The sequence below is a fragment of the Colossoma macropomum genome, unplaced genomic scaffold, assembly GCF_904425465.1.
Source record: "Colossoma macropomum unplaced genomic scaffold, Colossoma_macropomum, whole genome shotgun sequence".
Lineage (NCBI taxonomy): Eukaryota > Metazoa > Chordata > Actinopteri > Characiformes > Serrasalmidae > Colossoma > Colossoma macropomum.
The window spans coordinates 357,647-375,938 of NW_023494790.1; the positions used below are offsets into that span (position 1 = coordinate 357,647).

The 18,292-nt window shown below is 41.7% G+C and overlaps 1 protein-coding gene across 1 annotated transcript in view; it reads left to right on the top strand.

Moving 5' to 3' along the window:
- Window positions 1-18,292, top strand: part of cpxm2 (carboxypeptidase X (M14 family), member 2) — a 108,135-nt gene that overhangs the window by 20,327 nt on the left and 69,516 nt on the right. The window lies entirely within an intron of this gene.

Below are 18,292 nucleotides of genomic sequence, written 5' to 3' on the forward strand. Positions count from 1 at the left end.
GAGAGGAACCAGGATTCAAAGGGAGAAACCTCCTAAGAGGGCCTGGGGTCATTCAACATTTAGGAGATGAAGCCGTAGACAAAAGTTAAGTCTGTCAGATAATTGTTGGAAAAAAAATGTCTAACATTCTACCAGATGTTTGAGACATAAGCCCTCTGCAAACTGTGCTGTAACAGTGGTCGTATAAGTTTACTGCATGTCACACTATGCAAGATGATGTCATTAAGAGCCTGAGGGAGAACCGAGATAAAGCAGGGACTGATGCTGAAGTTTATCAGAAAACTGTAAAATAAAAATCTGGCGGACTATTAATTGTGACTGTGGTCTCATAAGATTAAGATCATAGGTTTATGCACGTCGCACTGTGCAAGATGATGTCAACATAATCCCAAATCAGTAAATCAGTGGCAGACCATGCAATAGCATTTCATTTCAAATGTGCTGTTAGCTGTGCTGTTCTCCTGTTGGTGGATTATAGCTGTGCTGTTCTCCTGTTGGTGGATTTTAGCTGTGCTGTTCTCCGTGGGGATTTTAGCTGTGCTGTTCTCTGGTGGATTTTAGCTGTGCTGTTCTGTTGGTGGATTTTAGCTGTGCTGTTCTCCTGTCGCTGGATTTTAGCTGTGCTGTTCTCCTGTTGGTGGATTTTAGCTGTGCTGTTCTGCTATCGCTGGATTTTAGCTGTGCTGTTCTTCTGTCGCTGGATTTTAGCTGTGCTGATCTCCTGTCGCTGGATTTTAGCTGTGCTGATCTCCTGTTGGTGGATTTTAGCTGTGCTGTTCTTCTGTTGGTGGATTTTAGCTGTGCTGTTCTCCTGTTGGTGGATTTTTGCTGTGCTGTTCTTCTGTCGCTGGAATTTAGCTGTGCTGTTCTCCTGTTGGTAAAGTTTTAGCTGTGCTGTTCTGTTGGTGGATTTTAGCTGTGCTGTTCTCCTGTTGGTGGATTATAGCTGTGCTGTTCTCCTGTTGGTAAAGTTTTATCTGTGCTGTTCTCCTGTTGGTGGATTTTTGCTGTGCTGTTCTTCTGTCGCTGGATTTTAGCTGTGCTGTTCTCCTGTTGGTGGATTTTATCTGTGCTGATCTCCTGTTGGTAAAGTTTTAGCTGTGCTGTTCTGTCGCTGGATTTTAGCTGTGCTGTTCTCCTGTTGGTGGATTTTATCTGTGCTGATCTCCTGTTGGTGGATTTTTGCTGTGCTGTTCTCCTGTTGGTGGATTTTAGCTGTGCTGTTCTCCTGTTGGTGGATTTTAGCTGTGCTGTTCTCCTGTTGGTAAAGTTTTAGCTGTGCTGTTCTGTTGGTGGATTTTAGCTGTGCTGTTCTCCTGTTGGTAAAGTTTTAGCTGTGCTGTTCTCCTGTTGGTGGATTTTACCTGTGCTGATCTCCTGTTGGTAAAGTTTTAGCTGTGCTGTTCTGTTGGTGTATTTTAGCTGTGCTGTTCTCCTGTTGGTAAAGTTTTAGCTGTGCTGTTCTCCTGTTGGTAAAGTTTTAGCTGTGATGTTCTGTTGGTGGATTTTAGCTGTGCTGTTCTCCTGTTGGTGGATTTTTGCTGTGCTGTTCTCCTGTTGGTGGATTTTTGCTGTGCTGTTCTCCTGTCGCTGGATTTTAGCTGTGCTGTTCTCCTGTTGGTGTATTTTAGCTGTGCTGTTCTCCTGTTGGTGGATTTTAGCTGTGCTGTTCTCCTGTTGGTAAAGTTTTAGCTGTGCTGTTCTCCTGTTGGTAAAGTTTTAGCTGTGCTGTTCTCCTGTTGGTGGATTTTAGCTGTGCTGTTCTCCTGTTGGTAAAGTTTTAGCTGTGCTGTTCTCCTGTCACTGGATTTTAGCTGTGCTGTTCTCCTGTTGGTGGATTTTACCTGTGCTGATCTCCTGTTGGTGGATTTTAGCTGTGCTGTTCTAATTTTGGTGAAGTTTTAGTTGTGCTGTTCTCTTGTTGGTAGATTTTATCTGTGCTGTTCTCCTGTTGGTGTATTTTAGCTGTGCTGTTCTCCTGTTGGTGGATTTTAGCTGTGCTGTTCTCCTGTTGGTAAAGTTTTAGCTGTGCTGTTCTCCTGTTGGTGGATTTTAGCTGTGCTGTTCTCCTGTTGGTAAAGTTTTAGCTGTGCTGTTCTCCTGTTGTGGATTTTAGCTGTGCTGCTCTCCTGTTGTGGATTTTGGCTGTGCTGTTCTCCTGTTGGTGGATTTTAGCTGTGCTGTTCTCCTGTCGCTGGATTTTAGCTGTGCTGTGTCTTTAGCTGTGCTGATCTCCTGTTCGTGTATTTTAGCTGTGCTGTTCTCCTGTTGGTGGATTTTAGCTGCGCTGTTCTCCTGTCGCTGGATTTTAGCTGTGCTGGGTCTTTAGCTGTGCTGATCTCCTGTTGGTGGATTTTAGCTGTGCTGTTCTCCTATCGCTGGATTTTAGCTGTGCTGTTCTCCTGTTGGTGGATTTTAGCTGTGCTGTTCTCCTATCGCTGGATTTTAGCTGTGCTGTTCTCCTGTCACTGGATTTTAGCTGTGCGGATCTCCTGTTGGTGGATTTTAGCTGTGCTGTTCTCCTGTTGGTGGATTTTAGCTGTGCTGTTCTCCTGTTGGTGGACTTTAGCTGTGCTGTTCTCCTGTCGCTGGAATTTAGCTGTGCTGTTCTGTTGGTGGATTTTAGCTGTGCTGTTCTCCTGTTGGTGGATTTTTAGCTGTGCTGTTCTCCTGTTGGTGGATTTTTGCTGTGCTGATCTCCTGTTGGTGGATTTTATCTGTGCTGATCTCCTGTTGGTAAAGTTTTAGCTGTGCTGTTCTGTCGCTGGATTTTAGCTGTGCTGTTCTCCTGTTGGTGGATTTTATCTGTGCTGATCTCCTGTTGGTGGATTTTTGCTGTGCTGTTCTCCTGTTGGTGGATTTTAGCTGTGCTGATCTCCTGTTGGTGGATTTTAGCTGTGCTGTTCTCCTGTTGGTAAAGTTTTAGCTGTGCTGTTCTGTTGGTGGATTTTAGCTGTGCTGTTCTCCTGTTGGTGTATTTTAGCTGTGCTGTTCTGTTGGTGTATTTTAGCTGTGCTGTTCTCCTGTTGGTAAAGTTTTAGCTGTGCTGTTCTGTTGGTGGATTTTAGCTGTGCTGTTCTCCTGTTGGTAAAGTTTTAGCTGTGCTGTTCTGTTGGTGGATTTTAGCTGTGCTGTTCTCCTGTTCGTAAAGTTTTAGCTGTGATGTTCTGTTGGTGGATTTTAGCTGTGCTGTTCTCCTGTTGGTAAAGTTTTAGCTGTGCTGTTCTGTTGGTGGATTTTAGCTGTGCTGTTCTCCTGTTGGTAAAGTTTAAGCTGTGCTGTTCTCCTGTTGGTGGATTTTAGCTGTGCTGTTCTCCTGTTGGTAAAGTTTTAGCTGTGCTGTTCTCCTGTCACTGGATTTTAGCTGTGCTGTTCTCCTGTTGGTGGATTTTACCTGTGCTGATCTCCTGTTGGTGGATTTTAGCTGTGCTGTTCTAATTTTGGTGAAGTTTTAGTTGTGCTGTTCTGTTGGTGTATTTTAGCTGTGCTGATCTCCTGTTGGTAAAGTTTTAGCTGTGCTGTTCTCTTGTTGGTAGATTTTATCTGTGCTGTTCTTCTGTTGGTGAAGTTTCAGCTGTGCTGTTCTCCTGTTGCTGGATTTTAGCTGTGCTGTTCTCTTGTTGGTGAAGTTTTAGCTGTGCTGTTCTCATTTTGGCGAATTTTAGCTGTGCTGTTCTCCTGTTGGTGGATTTTATTTGTGCTGTTCTCCTGTTGGTAGATTTTATCTGTGCTGTTCTTCTGTTGGTGACGTTTTAGCTGTGCTGTTCTCTTGTTGGTGAAGTTTTAGCTGTGCTGTTCTCTTGTTGGTGTATTTTAGCTGTGCTGTTCTTCTGTTGATCATTTTTTAGCTGTGCTGTTCTTCTGTTGGTAAAGTTTTAGCTGTGCTGTTCTTCTGTTGGTGGATTTTAGCTGTGCTGTTCTCCTATTGGTGGATTTATAACTGTGCTGTTCTCCTGTTGGTGGATTTTAGCTGTGCTGTTCTGTTGGTGGGTTTTAGCTGTGCTGTTCTCCTGTTGGTGGATTTTAGCTGTGCTGTTCTCCTGTTGGTGGACTTTAGCTGTGCTGTTCTTCTGTTGGTGGGTTTTAGCTGTGCTGTTCTCCTGTTGGTCGATTTTAGCTGTGCTGTTCTCCTGTTGGTGGACTTTAGCTGTGCTGTTCTCCTGTTGGTGGACTTTAGCTGTGCTGTTCTCCTGTTGGTGGATTTTAGCTGTGCTGTTCTGTTGGTGGATTTTAGCTGTGCTGTTCTCCTGTTGGTGGATTTTAGCTGTGCTGTTCTGTTGGTGGATTTTAGCTGTGCTGTTCTCCTGTTGGTGGATTTTAGCTGTGCTGTTCTCCTGTTGTGAATTTTATCTGTGCTGTTTCCTGCTGGTGGATTTTAGCTGTGCTGTTCTCCTGTTGGTGGATTTTAGCTGTGCTGTTCTCCTGCTGGTGGATTTTTGCTGTGCTGTTCTCCTGTTGGTGGATTTTAGCTGTGCTGTTCTCCTGTTGGTGGATTTTAGCTGTGCTGTTCTCCTGTTGGTGGATTTTAGCTGTGCTGTTCTCCTGTTGGTGAAGTTTCAGCTGTGCTGTTCTCTTGTTGGTGAATTTTAGCTGTGCTGTTCTTTTGGTGGATTTTAGCTGTGCTGTTCTCCTGTTGGTAAAGTTTTAGCTGTGCTGTTCACTTATTGGTGCAGTTTTAACTGTGCTGTTCTCATTCTGGCGAATTTTAGCTGTGCTGTTCTGTTGGTGTATTTTAGCTGTGCTGTTCTCCTGTTGGTGTATTTTAGCTGTGCTGATCTCCTCTTGGTGTATTTTAGCTGTGCTGTTCTCCTGTTGGGGTATTTTAGCTGTGCTGATCTCCTGTTTGTGTATTTTAGCTGTGCTGTTCTCCTGTTGGTGAAGTTTTAGCTGTGCTGTTCTCCTGTTGGTAAAGTTTTAGCTGTGCTGATCTCCTGTTGGTGGATTTCAGCTGTGCTGTTCTCTTGTTGGTGAATTTTAGCTGTGCTGTTCTGTTGGTGTATTTTAGCTGTGCTGTTCTTCTGTTGGTCAAGTTTTAGCTGTGCTGTTCTCTTATTGGTTCAGTTTTATCTGTGCTGTTCTCATTCTGGCAAATTTTAGCTGTGCTGTTCTGTTGGTGTATTTTAGCTGTGCTGTTCTTCTGTTGGTCAAGTTTTAGCTGTGCTGTTCTCTTATTGGTTCAGTTTTATCTGTGCTGTTCTCATTCTGGCGAATTTTAGCTGTGCTGTTCTGTTGGTGTATTTTAGTTGTGCTGTTCTTCTGTTCATCATCTTTTAGCTGTGCTGTTCTTCTGTTGATCATCTTTTAGCTGTGCTGTTCTCCTGTTGATCATCTTTTAGCTGTGCTGTTCTCCTGTTGATCATCTTTTAGCTGTGCTGATCTCCTTTTGGTGGATTTTAGCTGTGCTGTTCTCCTGTTGGTGTATTTTAGCTGTGCTTATCTCCTGTTGGTGTATTTTAGCTGTGCTGTTCTCCTGTTGGTGAAGTTTTAGCTGTGCTGTTCTCCTGTTGGTAAAGTTTTAGCTGTGCTGTTCTCCTGTTCGTAAAGTTTTAGCTGTGCTGTTCTCCTGTTGGTGAAGTTTCAGTTGTGCTGTTCTCTTGTTGGTGAATTTTCGCTGTGCTGTTGGTGTATTTGAGCTGTGCTGTTCTTCTGTTGGTGAAGTTTCAGTTGTGCTCTTCTAATTTTGGTGAAGTTTTAGCTGTGCTGTTCTCCTGTTGTGAAGTTTTAGCTGTGCTGTTCTTCTGTTGATCTTTTTTAGCTGTGCTGTTCTCTTGTTGGTGAAGTTTTAGCCGTGCTGTTCTCCTGTTAGTGGATTTATAACTGTGCTGTTCTCATTTTGGTGAATTTTAGCTGTGCTGTTCTGTTGGTGTATTTTAGCTGTGCTGTTCTTCTGTTGATCATCTTTTAGCTGTGCTGTTCTTCTGTTGATCATCTTTTAGCTGTGCTGTTCTCCTGTTGATCATCTTTTAGCTGTGCTGTTCTCCTGTTGATCATCTTTTAGCTGTGCTGTTCTTCTGTTGATCATCTTTTAGCTGTGCTGTTCTCCTGTTCGTGAAGTTTTAGCTGTGCCGTTCTCCTGTTGGTGGATTTTATCAGAGAACTCTCTTTCATCTCTACTACTTAACCACGATTTATCATGCTCAATCAGCCAAAGTGGCTCTTACACTGACCAAATAAAGCCAGCAGTGCTGGACACATCATAAAAATGATGGTCAGCACTCAACGGTGATGTCCGATGGTCAACATTTGGCTTGGTGTATCCCTCAGATGACCCCTACAATACTTTGCTGACCACTGCTGATTTTTCCCAGCAGAGTCGACTGTCTCCTATTTCACTGCACTCATTTCCTCAGCTGTGTTTTTGAAAAGCCCTACTTTTATCCCCTTAAGGTTAAAGATCCAATATTTTATGGTCTTAATACTTGCAGGGTTTTGATGGCCGAGGAAGTGATTCATGGGAACATGGTCATTGATTCTTCTGGCCTTGAAGCTTTTTGTCCTGATTAGCCGCAGGCTCAGGAGAGGTTTTGCGCAGCATTGGTGTTGAATGGCGACATTGTTTCAGGGCAGAGCGCTAGAAGCTAAAACAGTTCAACAGAGTTCACTTCCAAATCCACTGTGATCCAAATGCACTTCGGCTTCCAGCTCCCAGATGTTTGGAAAGGAAAGAAAACTCATCACTGCGCTCAAACAGCTGATTTGTCGCTTTAAAAAGGTGTAATTAAGGGACCACGATGCTGGCCAGACGCAGGCTCCAGAGGCTCTTTCTCTATTCGTTATAATGTCCCTGTCTTCCACTCTCAGAAATCTTGTTAATTATTACAGTTTTCGTTTTATCTATTTTAACAGATCTTCTTTCAATATTGTGTGAAATATGTATTCAATCAAACTGATTTATGAAAGTTTCATAAAAACACCCCACGTTAAAACTGCACTATGTAAGATTTAGGGGTTTGGAGACCTCGCTGGTGGAAATCTGTAATTGCAAGCAGCGTGTGGAACATTTTGCACTGTGGGTTGCACTTCGGACCCCTTCGCAAAGCTGATGAATCTGATGGTTGAAAGGGAATTAAAAGAGAACTCGGTGAAGGAGCGTCTTCTGAGGATGAGAATGAATTATCTACTATTCTCATCATATCTTTATCAGTATAATGTTGATTTTGCAGCATTTGAGGCCGAAACATCGAGCTGGACCTTCTTTTTGAGGCTGCGCATGTGATGTTAATACGTAAAGATGGACAACATAGTGTGAAAAACTCCCCACCCAAAGCTTCTAACTTTTAAATGGTTATTTCAGGCTTTATAAGGCGGCTTGCAGCAGCGCGTGATCACCATATTTCAGCCTATTTTCATCCTTCTGACTCAGTAATGCTGCTTCTTTCAGATGTTATAAACATCTTCATTTTGCTCTTTTGCTCCTAATATCACAAAGTGCAGCTTTAATGTGACATTAAGAGCAAATATCATCATGATCACACATTTACTCTTATTTATTCATAAACAAGGATTACAATTTTTTTTTTGCATGATATGCGGCACGACTGCTCTTTTCCCTCATTTACATGTGTTATGAATGATTCAACAGTAAATTTGCCGGTAATGATCTTTTCGGTAACACTTTACTGTAGGGTACTGTCCATAAGGCTACATGGCACCTACATAAGCTTGTCATATCAACTGACATAACCCTACATAAATGTTTATATGTACTTATTCCAATACGCGTCATTCGCTGTGAAGGTTATATTTGCCAGTTTTAAACAAAGTTATCATTTTCTGAAGTAATCAAACACATTCAGTGGTGTTGAGGTCTGGACTCTGGGGTGGTCAGTCCATCGTTCAGCTTCTTTGTTTGATGTGTCCGTCTCCTTTTCTCAGTGAGGTTCTTCTTGATCAGCTACACATCCTTTCAGACCCACAGCGCTGAGTCGTCTTCTCACAGTGGAAGGATGGACAGAAACACCTGTGGATGTTTTCAGATCTGATCAGCTTGATTTTCTCCTCTCTCTCAGAGATGAAAGCTTTAAGTGCTGTTTATCTGATGGGGGCAGTTTTGGGGTCGACCAGATCTTCGAGGTGGTTGTTAGGAGCCCTATTTTCTCTGTTGGATTGAGTGATGTTGAGGTCTGGACTCTGGGGTGGTCAGTCCATTGTTCTGAGAAATTTTGAGTAGAAAGCTCTGTTTTAAGCTGCTGCTTTCAGACTGGGTGTTGGTATCAGAGATGGACAGAGTGTTCTTCATCATCCTCCTGAGTCTCTTCTACAGATTTACATCAACGCTTTAAGTGCACCTACCATTTTTTTCCCTCTCCAGACCTGGTGGCGCTGTTTAATAGTAGGGGAAGCATTGTGTGTGTAATGTTATAATCTCGCTAGCCCTGCAGCTGCTGCACTGCGTTAATGGAGTCTGTACTATCATCATGACGACTCGGACTGCTCCCACCTGAAGCGCAGAACTGATGGAAGCAGTGCGGATTGGACTGATGGACGTTTTCACTTCTCTTATGCTGCACTTCTGAGTCGCTGACGCGTCGCGTCTGGTGTGAATTCCGAGTAATTGTCACATTTCAGAAGATGCCATTGGGGGCGACACCAGCAGTCTGTGTGTGTGAGAGAGAGAGACATCACATTTAGAACATGCTGCTAAGGGGGTCCTGACAGAGAGAGAGCGAGAGAGAGAGAGAGAGAAATGTCACCTTTCAAAAGATGCTATACTGCAGGGGTCTCAAACTGCTGGCCCATGGGCCACATCCGGCCTACATTACCACCTTATATGTCCCGTCACATATTAACAATTTATTCTTAAATCCAGGCTGCAAACTGTTTTTTTCTTTTTTAGATTTTTCCCTGATTTTCTCCCCAATTTAGTCGTCTCCAATTCCACCCGCTAGTTAGGACTCCCCCAATCACACGATACCACCAGTGCTAGGAGGGTGAAGGCAGCACAGGCTTCCTCCGAGACCTGTGAAGCTCCACCACATCTTTTCGAGCTGCCGCTCACACAGCGTCACTGGACAGCCGAACGCACTCGGAGGAAAGCGCCAACCGCCAGATCTGTTACGTCAGCTAACAGATGCCTGCGCTGACTAGCATCACGCTGAGTGATGGGGGGAGAAGGAGGGGCCATCCCACCCACCCAGAGAGAGCGAGGCCAGTTGTGCTCTCTTGGACTCCCGGCTACGGACGGCTGTAGCATCACCAGGGATCGAACTCGCGATCTCCTGATGACAGGAAGAACGCTTAGATGATTGCACCACTCGGGAGCCACTGCCTGCAAACTTTTACAATTTTTTGTGGCTAAATATTTAATATTTAACAACAAAAATGATGACAACAACGACAGCTATTGTTGTCATTGTTGCTGTTAAATATTAAATATTTTGCTGCAGAAAAATGAAATTATTATTATAAATTATTCTTCTTATTATTCTTATTAGAAGAGGAAGAAGAAGAAGAAAAAGAAGGATTGCTATAAACACATGCTTCAATTGAGTGTATCAGCACATATATTATGTGCAGTCATATGCAAAATTTAAACACGTCTCATCAAATTACGTTTTATTGAGTTTTTCTCTACAGAAAACACACTTGTGCATTAAAATGTGCAGTGGTGTGTTTTCTGTATAGAAAAAAAATACTGTTTATCTGCTCAATTTAACATGTTCAAAACAATAAAATAAAATGTAGTCTATGCAAAAGTTTTGGCACATCTTACTCCAATTTGTTAAATTCAGGAAATACATAGAAAATGTCATATTTAAGTGTGTTTCTCTGTAGAGGGTGTTTAAGCTTATTTTCACTCAGAAAACCAACAAGACGTCATTTGATCATGAGTGTTCAAACTTTTGCACACATACTTGGGCACTTTTGTTTACAACAGTAGGTAAATTTTAGCTAAATTCATGAAGTTCAAATACATAGAAAAAAGACTAATTTAACCCCCCCCCGCCCGCCCCCCAACACACACACACACACACACACACACACACACACACTCACTCCCCTCGAAGAACACAACCTCATTAGTGGGCCCAAGGTAATTTGAGTGTGAGACTCCTGCTATAGAGGAGGTGCTGGATGCTTTATGTATGTTAGAGAGAGAGGGAGAGAGAGAGAGAGGGAGGGAGAGGGAGGGAGAGAGAGAGAGAGAGAGAGAGAGAGAGAGAGAGAGAGGGAGAGAGGGAGAGACAGAGAGAGGGAGGGAGAGGGAAAGAGAGAGAGAGAGAGAGAGGTAGGGAGAGAGGAGAGAGAGAGAGGGAGGGAGAGAGGAGAGAGGGAGAGAGAGAGAGGGAGGGAGAGAGAGAGAGAGAGAGAGAGAGAGAGAGAGAGGGAGGGAGAGAGAGAGATAGAGAGGGAGGGAGAGGGAGAGAGACCCTTCACTGCATCCTCCAGCTTTCATTCACCCCAATCCAGCTAACAGAATTGTGCTGCGGTCACACTAAATGTAAGTAAATCTTGCTGGGCAAAAAGCCATTTGACTGGAGTGGGGAAGGATGTGGGAACCTGAAAAAGGATTTCGGTTCTGGTAGCGGTTATTTTCACGTCATGCTGAGTTCATTTAGGTGAGCTTTGACCCTGTGAACCTTGGAAATCTGCAGGGATGTTTTCCCACAACTCCACAGTTCAGTGTTTCTGATTCTCACCATCCACATAATCCCAAGCACATTCAGTGGTGTTGAGGTCTGGACTCTGGGGTGGTCAGTCCATCGTTCAGCTTCTTTGTTTGATGTGTCCGTCTCCTTTTCTCAGTGAGGTTCTTCTTGATCAGCTACACATCCTTTCAGACCCACAGCGCTGAGTCGTCTTCTCACAGTGGAAGGATGGACAGAAACACCTGTGGATGTTTTCAGATCTGATCAGCTTGATTTTCTCCTCTCTCTCAGAGATGAAAGCTTTAAGTGCTGTTTATCTGATGGGGGCAGTTTTGGGGTCGACCAGCTCTTCCAGGTGGTTGTTAGGAGCCCTATTTTCTCTGTAGATTTTAATCAGTTTTTGAACAGATTTTCCTTTGACTTTCTCCTTCTTTCTGCAAGTGTATTTGGCTGATGTGATGTGATGGCAGCAGATCCCGCTCAGCTCTCTGTTGACTTCAGCCAGCCCACCATTTGCACCCCCCTGATTACTCGATAACGTGAGAAAATGTGACACCAGGGCTCACGGCGGCTCTGTGTTGTGGGATTTTTGTGTGTAAACGTTCCGGGAAGCACAGATGGTCCTAAGCTCCGTGATGATTCACAGCTCACTCACGCAGACTCTAATTTACTTAATTCTGAAAATCACCAACAGCCTCCGAGTCCAGCAGCCAAAGAGAGACTCGTCTCTGCTTTCGTGCAGCTCAACTGACGTTACTTGATGACTGATACAAACTCTGTTTGAAGTTTGTGTGGATCATAAACAGCAGACAGCGCTTAGATCGCTTCTGACCTCAGAACGTAAATTTAACTGACCCCCTAAACTCTAACGGCTGTTATTCACCAAATGAGACATGAATAAACAACACAGCAACACCAAAATATTCTAAGGCCTTATTTTACAGATTTCAGACAAATGACAATGTCCTTACTCCTCACAGTAAGCGCTGATATTGGCTGCCTCCTATTTTTAAATAGGAGAGTTTCACCACCTCCTTCAGGAGATAAGACTTCATAATTTTATATTTTCACTCAAACTCTGATGACTGGAATTCTTTAAGTGACTTGCTTTAGGAGAAGTGACCCCAAGCGTGATGAAGTAGAGGACAAACTAATTCCTTTAGCATTTGGGTCATGGGACATGTTTGATCCATTATGTTGGTTGTCCTCATGCCAATGGCAGAAACAGCAGTGAGTGTGTTTTTATCTGATAACTGCAGAAAATCTAATTTCTTTGTCAGTAATCTGATCCATGCGTTTACATGCTCTTGGGTAATCAGATAATAGGGAAACTAGGTCTACATGAGTCAGACAGTAATCAGATTTCTGCTTTACAACCAGCCAATAAACTCACTGAAGTAAACATGACATAAACATAATGTAAAACTCAAACTTCAAACCGCAGCTTTGTTTTTTTTAACATTGCGCTGCTTTACCTGAAAATATGAACAAACATCGTCTAGAAGATGAAGAATATTTAAATCCTTCATTTCGTTGAGAATGTATTTGGTTTCAGCGTCGCTCCAAAAGTGTTTTGCTGCGTCTCGTGGCGACGCTACTCACTTATTTCCAGTACCGCCATCTGTTTTCACACATGCTCGGACTGAGAAATCCGAAAGAAATCAGAGTAACAGTTTACAGCACTGAGAAATCTGATTACTGAGCTAAAATCCAGCCTCTTTATCAGATTTCTTAATCTGATCTAAGAAATCAGTGTGCTGTTTACACGATCATTTGAATAATCAGATAACTGCAGAAATCCGATTATGATCTAACTATTGGGTGCATGTAAACACAGCGAGATTAAGTACATGTTGCCTATCAAATAAATAAAGCAATGTTACATTTTTAGCATCTGAAAAAAATCACATTTGCCATCCAACATTATTATCAGTTATGCAAATAAATTGATTGATTGTCTGAATAAATTGCACAAATAAATCATGTTCTGACTGTAAAGGCTGTAAGTCTGTATGACTACTGACTACATTGTGGTAGTTACTGACTAATTCATATAGGATACAGAATCATTCATAGTAGACACTAAATCATTTAGAGTGGTTACTGAGTAATTCATAGGAACCGAATCATTTATGGTGGTTAATGAATAATTTGTAGTACTTACTTAACAATTCACAGCAGATACTGAATTACTGTAGTACTGTAGTTATTGAATCATTTCTATTAGTCTTAAAATGAACTCCTTAACCCCTTAAAAGGCCAGGGCCTGTTGGAGAGCCCAAAGTGTTATTAGACACTTCTGTAACCTAAGAAGTAACCAAGCTCAGCCAGTTTGCATTGAATTCACTGTAGTTATCGAATAAAAAGCCTTAATCTGTAATAACCCTGGGATTTTAAGGGGTTTGATAGCCAGAACCCACCAGCAGGCTAACCTAAAAATAGCTCAACCAGTTGGCACTGTAGTCCATGTAGTTACTAAATAATAAGCCATAGCATTTAATAAGCCTGGGATTTTTAAGGGATAATAATTGAATAATAAGCCTATAATTTAAAATCCCAGACTTATTACATACTAAGTCTTATTATTCAGTAACTACAGGGACTTCAGTGCAAACTAGCCGAGCTATTCTTAGGTCATAGAAGGGTACAGCAAAACTTTGGACCAGCCGATGGATCCTGGCCATTAAAGCTCAGGTTAAAGTCAAGCTGTAATGAAAATGGATTCTTTTTCCTGATCATATTAATCATTTCATATCATTTAGAAAACAAAATTATTTTTTTTTCTGTAATCTTTCATCAAAAGGAAATATCATAAATGAATTGTGCTGAAAAATTTAATGGTCAATACCTGTTTTTTGGGAAAAATGCATGGTTAAGAGCATGTAAATAATCCATATGTATATTGTATTTTAACACTGCTGTTGTTTATTCGCAAAAATAGAATGCAAATTCACAAAAACAAAAGATCACCTTCATTTTACAGACATACTATTATTATTATGGTAAAATCCTATGCTGGAGCATCAGGTTGAACTAGTGAAACTGTTGAATTACAGTAAAAGGCGGTATTTCTAAGAAATTAAGTTACTGTAATTTCACAGATTTTAACCGTCATTGGGAAAACATACTTTACTGTTAATTGACAGGTTTTGTCTGAAACCGTTTCTGCCAGACTTTTTACTGTTTGTTTTACAGTTTAATTCTTTTGACTAATCAAATAAGAAACTCTAACCACCATTTAAGATGCAGGCTCTACACTGCCCTCTGGTGGAGTGCAGAGTTCAGAAATCTCACAGTTCTCCAATATGAGAATGTGTCATGCTAGAAAGAAGCTAATTTGCATATACAAAGTCTGAACATCCTATTTGATTTTCATTTGATGATCATGAATTTTTGAATATTTGAAGATTCTGACTTAAGCTTAGCGTAAGCTTCAATTACTTTAGCTCATATCTCATATCAGCGCAAAACTAAAGAAGCAAACTTCAGACCCCAAACTCGTCTCAGCTGATCATCTACATTTGGTGAAAGCTGAAAGTGTCTAGATTAGAGTCTTCTTTTTTTTGTTAAACCACCCCTTTAGGTGTCTAAGAAGAGGGTGAACTGCATTATGAAACAGGCAGTCATTTGCTAGCGTGAGACGGACTCTGTCTGGCAGTGCTGGAATGGTTCCAGCTTCTTCTGCTTTCGTTTTTTCGTGAATAAATCACCCGCTATGAACGACTGAGGCCTTACAGATTATCTGGGATGTTTGGAATGTGTGTTCCTTCACTGTGATGGAGAAAAACAGTGTTCCACTGTGAAAGATTAAGTTCAGACTTCAAACCCAAGTCGTTCAGGAAAGCTGGGTTGTTTTCCAACACTAGAATGAAGAACAATTCCCCAGATTTTTAAACACACTTTATAATATAGTGACCAACCTCAGGTGCGGTGACTCAACAGGCTGTGATTAGAGAAAATGATATAAGCAATGATTGTTATTTTGCCATGAGACTTCATTAAGCATGGCTTCACATCAGCCATAATAATTTGTCCCTTTGGCGCTTAGAAACCACAACTGTTAGCAGAAATAACAAAAGCCTGTTTTTCACTTGTAGTTTAGTGAAATAAGAAGAGAAGTTTGGAAAGCACAAATTCAAAACAGATTGATCAGATTGAAAGAGGAGATATTATATTATGATTTGAATGTAAACAAAGTTATTGCATGTTATTGCACTAAGAAAAACCATCCTTCAGATATTTGAGAATTTTTGACTTTGACACAAACAGAAAGAGCTTTAACCTGTCGATACAGAATGTAAATGTAATTACTAAATATCTAACTGACTACCCGAAAATAATGTCAGCCACAGAATGGACCCCTGAGGCACCCCACAGTTTAGAACAGCAGTTTAGGACATCATGTCACCACATTTATTTGCATTATCTGGTATTTTTAGCTGCATTATCCAGCCATTAATGTTCATTAATTGTTCTACTGTGATATGCTACTAATATAGCAATTAAATCTGTTATATACATGTAAAATATACAATTAAAATATTCAAATTATAAATAATGAAAAGTCAATAGCTATGAGCTGTTTTAATTTTGAATTGACATGCAGAATAACCATTTCCAGTGTAGACATCCTGAAGACTTATGATGCTTCTTTTTAGGACAAGGTGAAAGTGTTGAAAATGGAAAGGCGTGGTTTATAAAGACATAAACAAAGCAGCGGTGTGCAGAATATTGGCCGGGAAAGTGCATCCACATGCAGCCACACGGCTAAGAGGCCCTTTTCCGTGCAAGATCAACCTCCAAGTATGACACCTTGAGATTTGGGAGTGCTATTAGTCCCTTGTAGCTCATTTTTGGAGAAAACATTTTAAAGTCTGCACCGACCTCAGTTCTGTTCTGGCCATGTACATAGCAGGTCCATAATAGAGACCATGTGGTCAACATATTGAATGTCCACACACATGGATACACACATGCAAGTAGGAAATGCTTGCTTTGAACCCATTTTGCAAAAGGCTCGAGCTGGGTTCCAGCCTGCATAGCATTGAGAGAAAGCTGTTAAGCGTCAGCTTCAAGTAAGTGCTGACATATTTGCCTCAAGGTCTGGGCTTGCAAGACAGGTTTTCCTGTGTGGAAACGGACGCCACGTCCTTCTCCTTTCAGGCTTGTCTTGCTGAAATCACGGGGGGGACAGCGTGACTTTCAGCCGAGCCAACGCAAACGGTGCTCTTTGTTATTCTGCAATCCCTGCAGTCTGCAATTAGGCAGCCAGGCAGTCTTTTATGGCTTTATTTACTTCATTCTGTACCTCTGAGCTCATGCCCTCAGTGTTTTCTGTCAGCCGTAAAAATGGGCTTCTCCCAGAATGCTCGGTTGGATGCCACAGTTTCATGCACTTGTCCAAGTAGGACGCCAGCATCTCCAACATGTCTGTATCCTTGTCTGTAATAATCTGGTAGTTTTCTGAAACTGCTCCACAGGCGCTGTAAAACGCTTTGGACCGCTCCAGATTTCCAGACACAGCACACATCCTTCTCCATTCCCTCTTCATAACACTGGGAACATGATCGCTTTTGGGGCGTTCCACTCCTCAGGCAGGTCAGCTGTAATGGTTTCTAGGGTCCTCATATGAGACTCTGAGGCCGAGTTTCCTATCAGAGGGAATATTTGCATCTCTTAAAGCTATGATTCTCAGGAAAACACAGCCATCACTTAGTCCAGTTCCAACCCCTCCAGTTTCCTTGTCTATAGTTTATAGTATTGTTTATAGTACAGTATAGTTTGTGCCTCCTCTCAGTAGTGATTGTGTTCCCCGGTGTTGTGCTGATTCATTTCACACACTGTGTATCCTTTTGTTTCTTGTTCCTTGAGTATAAAGTTTGTTTTGTCTTCTAATAAAAGCTAAACTTGTACTGCCTTACATGGCACAATATCAGACACTTTGGGTGTAGTTAGTTTTGTTTGCTCGCCAGCAGCAGCTTGTGAACAACAACAAAGCTAGGCTGCAGCTGGTGGAAGCACAGTGGGCTCAGAGCTGACCAAGTTGGCTGCTATAGTCGACTTCCCCGCCCCACACGGCTGAACTCCATTTTCCCTTGCGGTCAGTAATGCTGTAATAAAAGAGGCTGCTCCCTGCCCCGTCCACTCCCATGCTTATCGCCAGCAGCCTCTTCAGACTCCCTGCCTGCCACTTTTTTCATCTGAACGTCCCACCATTGCCCCTGGTGTGGTATCCTTCACGTCTCTGGGGTGGTACCCTCAAAGGTACAGCTTCAGAAACCTTAATCAGAGAAGATAATTGTGCTGCTTTCTATTGCAGTTCTATTTTTTAAGTCTCATTGACTCCATGAGACTCACTGTCTTCACTCCTGGCTTTTTACCTTATTTTTCTCTTTTAAAATGTTAGGTTATGAAAAGGTACGAAAAGGTTGAAAATACACAATGTTGTTGTGACACCACTCATGTGTTGCATGGTAAACCAGGAAGTTCAGAACACAGGTGTTCAGTGACCCCATGAGACTCACTGTTGAATAGAATGTGGTTCTATATATTTAGAACATTAGAAAATGGTTCTATATAGGACCAAAAAGGGATCTGCTACTGTTAAAAGCTTGATGTCATAACCACAGAAGAACCTTATTTGGTGCTATATAAAATCATAAACGTTTTAAAAGAGAAAAATAAAATAAAAAAGCCAGGAGTGAAGACAGTGAGTCTCATGGGGTCAGTGCAACTTAAAAAATATAACTGCAACACAACTGAAGTTTGTAGCTTGGTAAATAATTATGGACCTGTACAGAACCTTCTCTTCTGACATGTTGAATCTGTTTTCATGGCTCGGGAGCAACACGTTTGGGGTCTCTCCAGTCTCCTTCCCTCCCTCGTCCCACCCTGTTTTTAGTGTTTCCACCTGTATATGTTGTATTTAGTACACAGCAGATTTGCCAGTGTTAAAGCTACACTGAGAGTGTTAAACTTGACGCTTTCTCCGTGTGTTTAGGGGTCGGAGCCAATCTGAGTTAAAGTTACACTTTTAAAGTGTAGCAGTAAATTTTACTGGCTCAATGTTGTTGTTACGCCACTCATGTGCTGCACGGTAAACCAGGAAGTTCAGAACACAGGTGTTGCTTTATCACTGCACTGAGTTAGAAGGTGTTAACTGTTATGAGCTCTCGCCTGGAGTTAATTACCTGAGTGCATACAACTTCATTTGATTCCTCCACACTCTGAAAAACGATGGTTCTTCAAGGTACAAAACCATGAACACTCAAAGAACCATTTGCATGCTCAAAGGGTTCTTTGCATGGTGAAATAGTTCTTCAGATTGATGAAGTTTGTGTTGAATATGGTTCTATATATTTAGAACATTAGAAAATGGTTCTATATAGCACCAAAAAGGGATCTGCTACTGTTAAAAGCTTGATGTCATAACCACAGAAGAACCTTATTTGGTGCTATATAAAATCATAAACATTTTAAAAGAGAAAAATAAGTGAAGACAGTGAGTCTCATGGAGAGACAATAGTTCTATATAGAACCATGAATATTTAAATAACCATTTGTATGCTTAAACGGTTCTTTGCATGGTGAAATTTTTTCTAATTTTTTTGAATTGATGGAGAATGTGTCGTGTATGATTTTATATAGCACCAAATAAAGGTTCTTCTGTGGTTATGACATCAAGCTTTCAACAGTAGCAGATC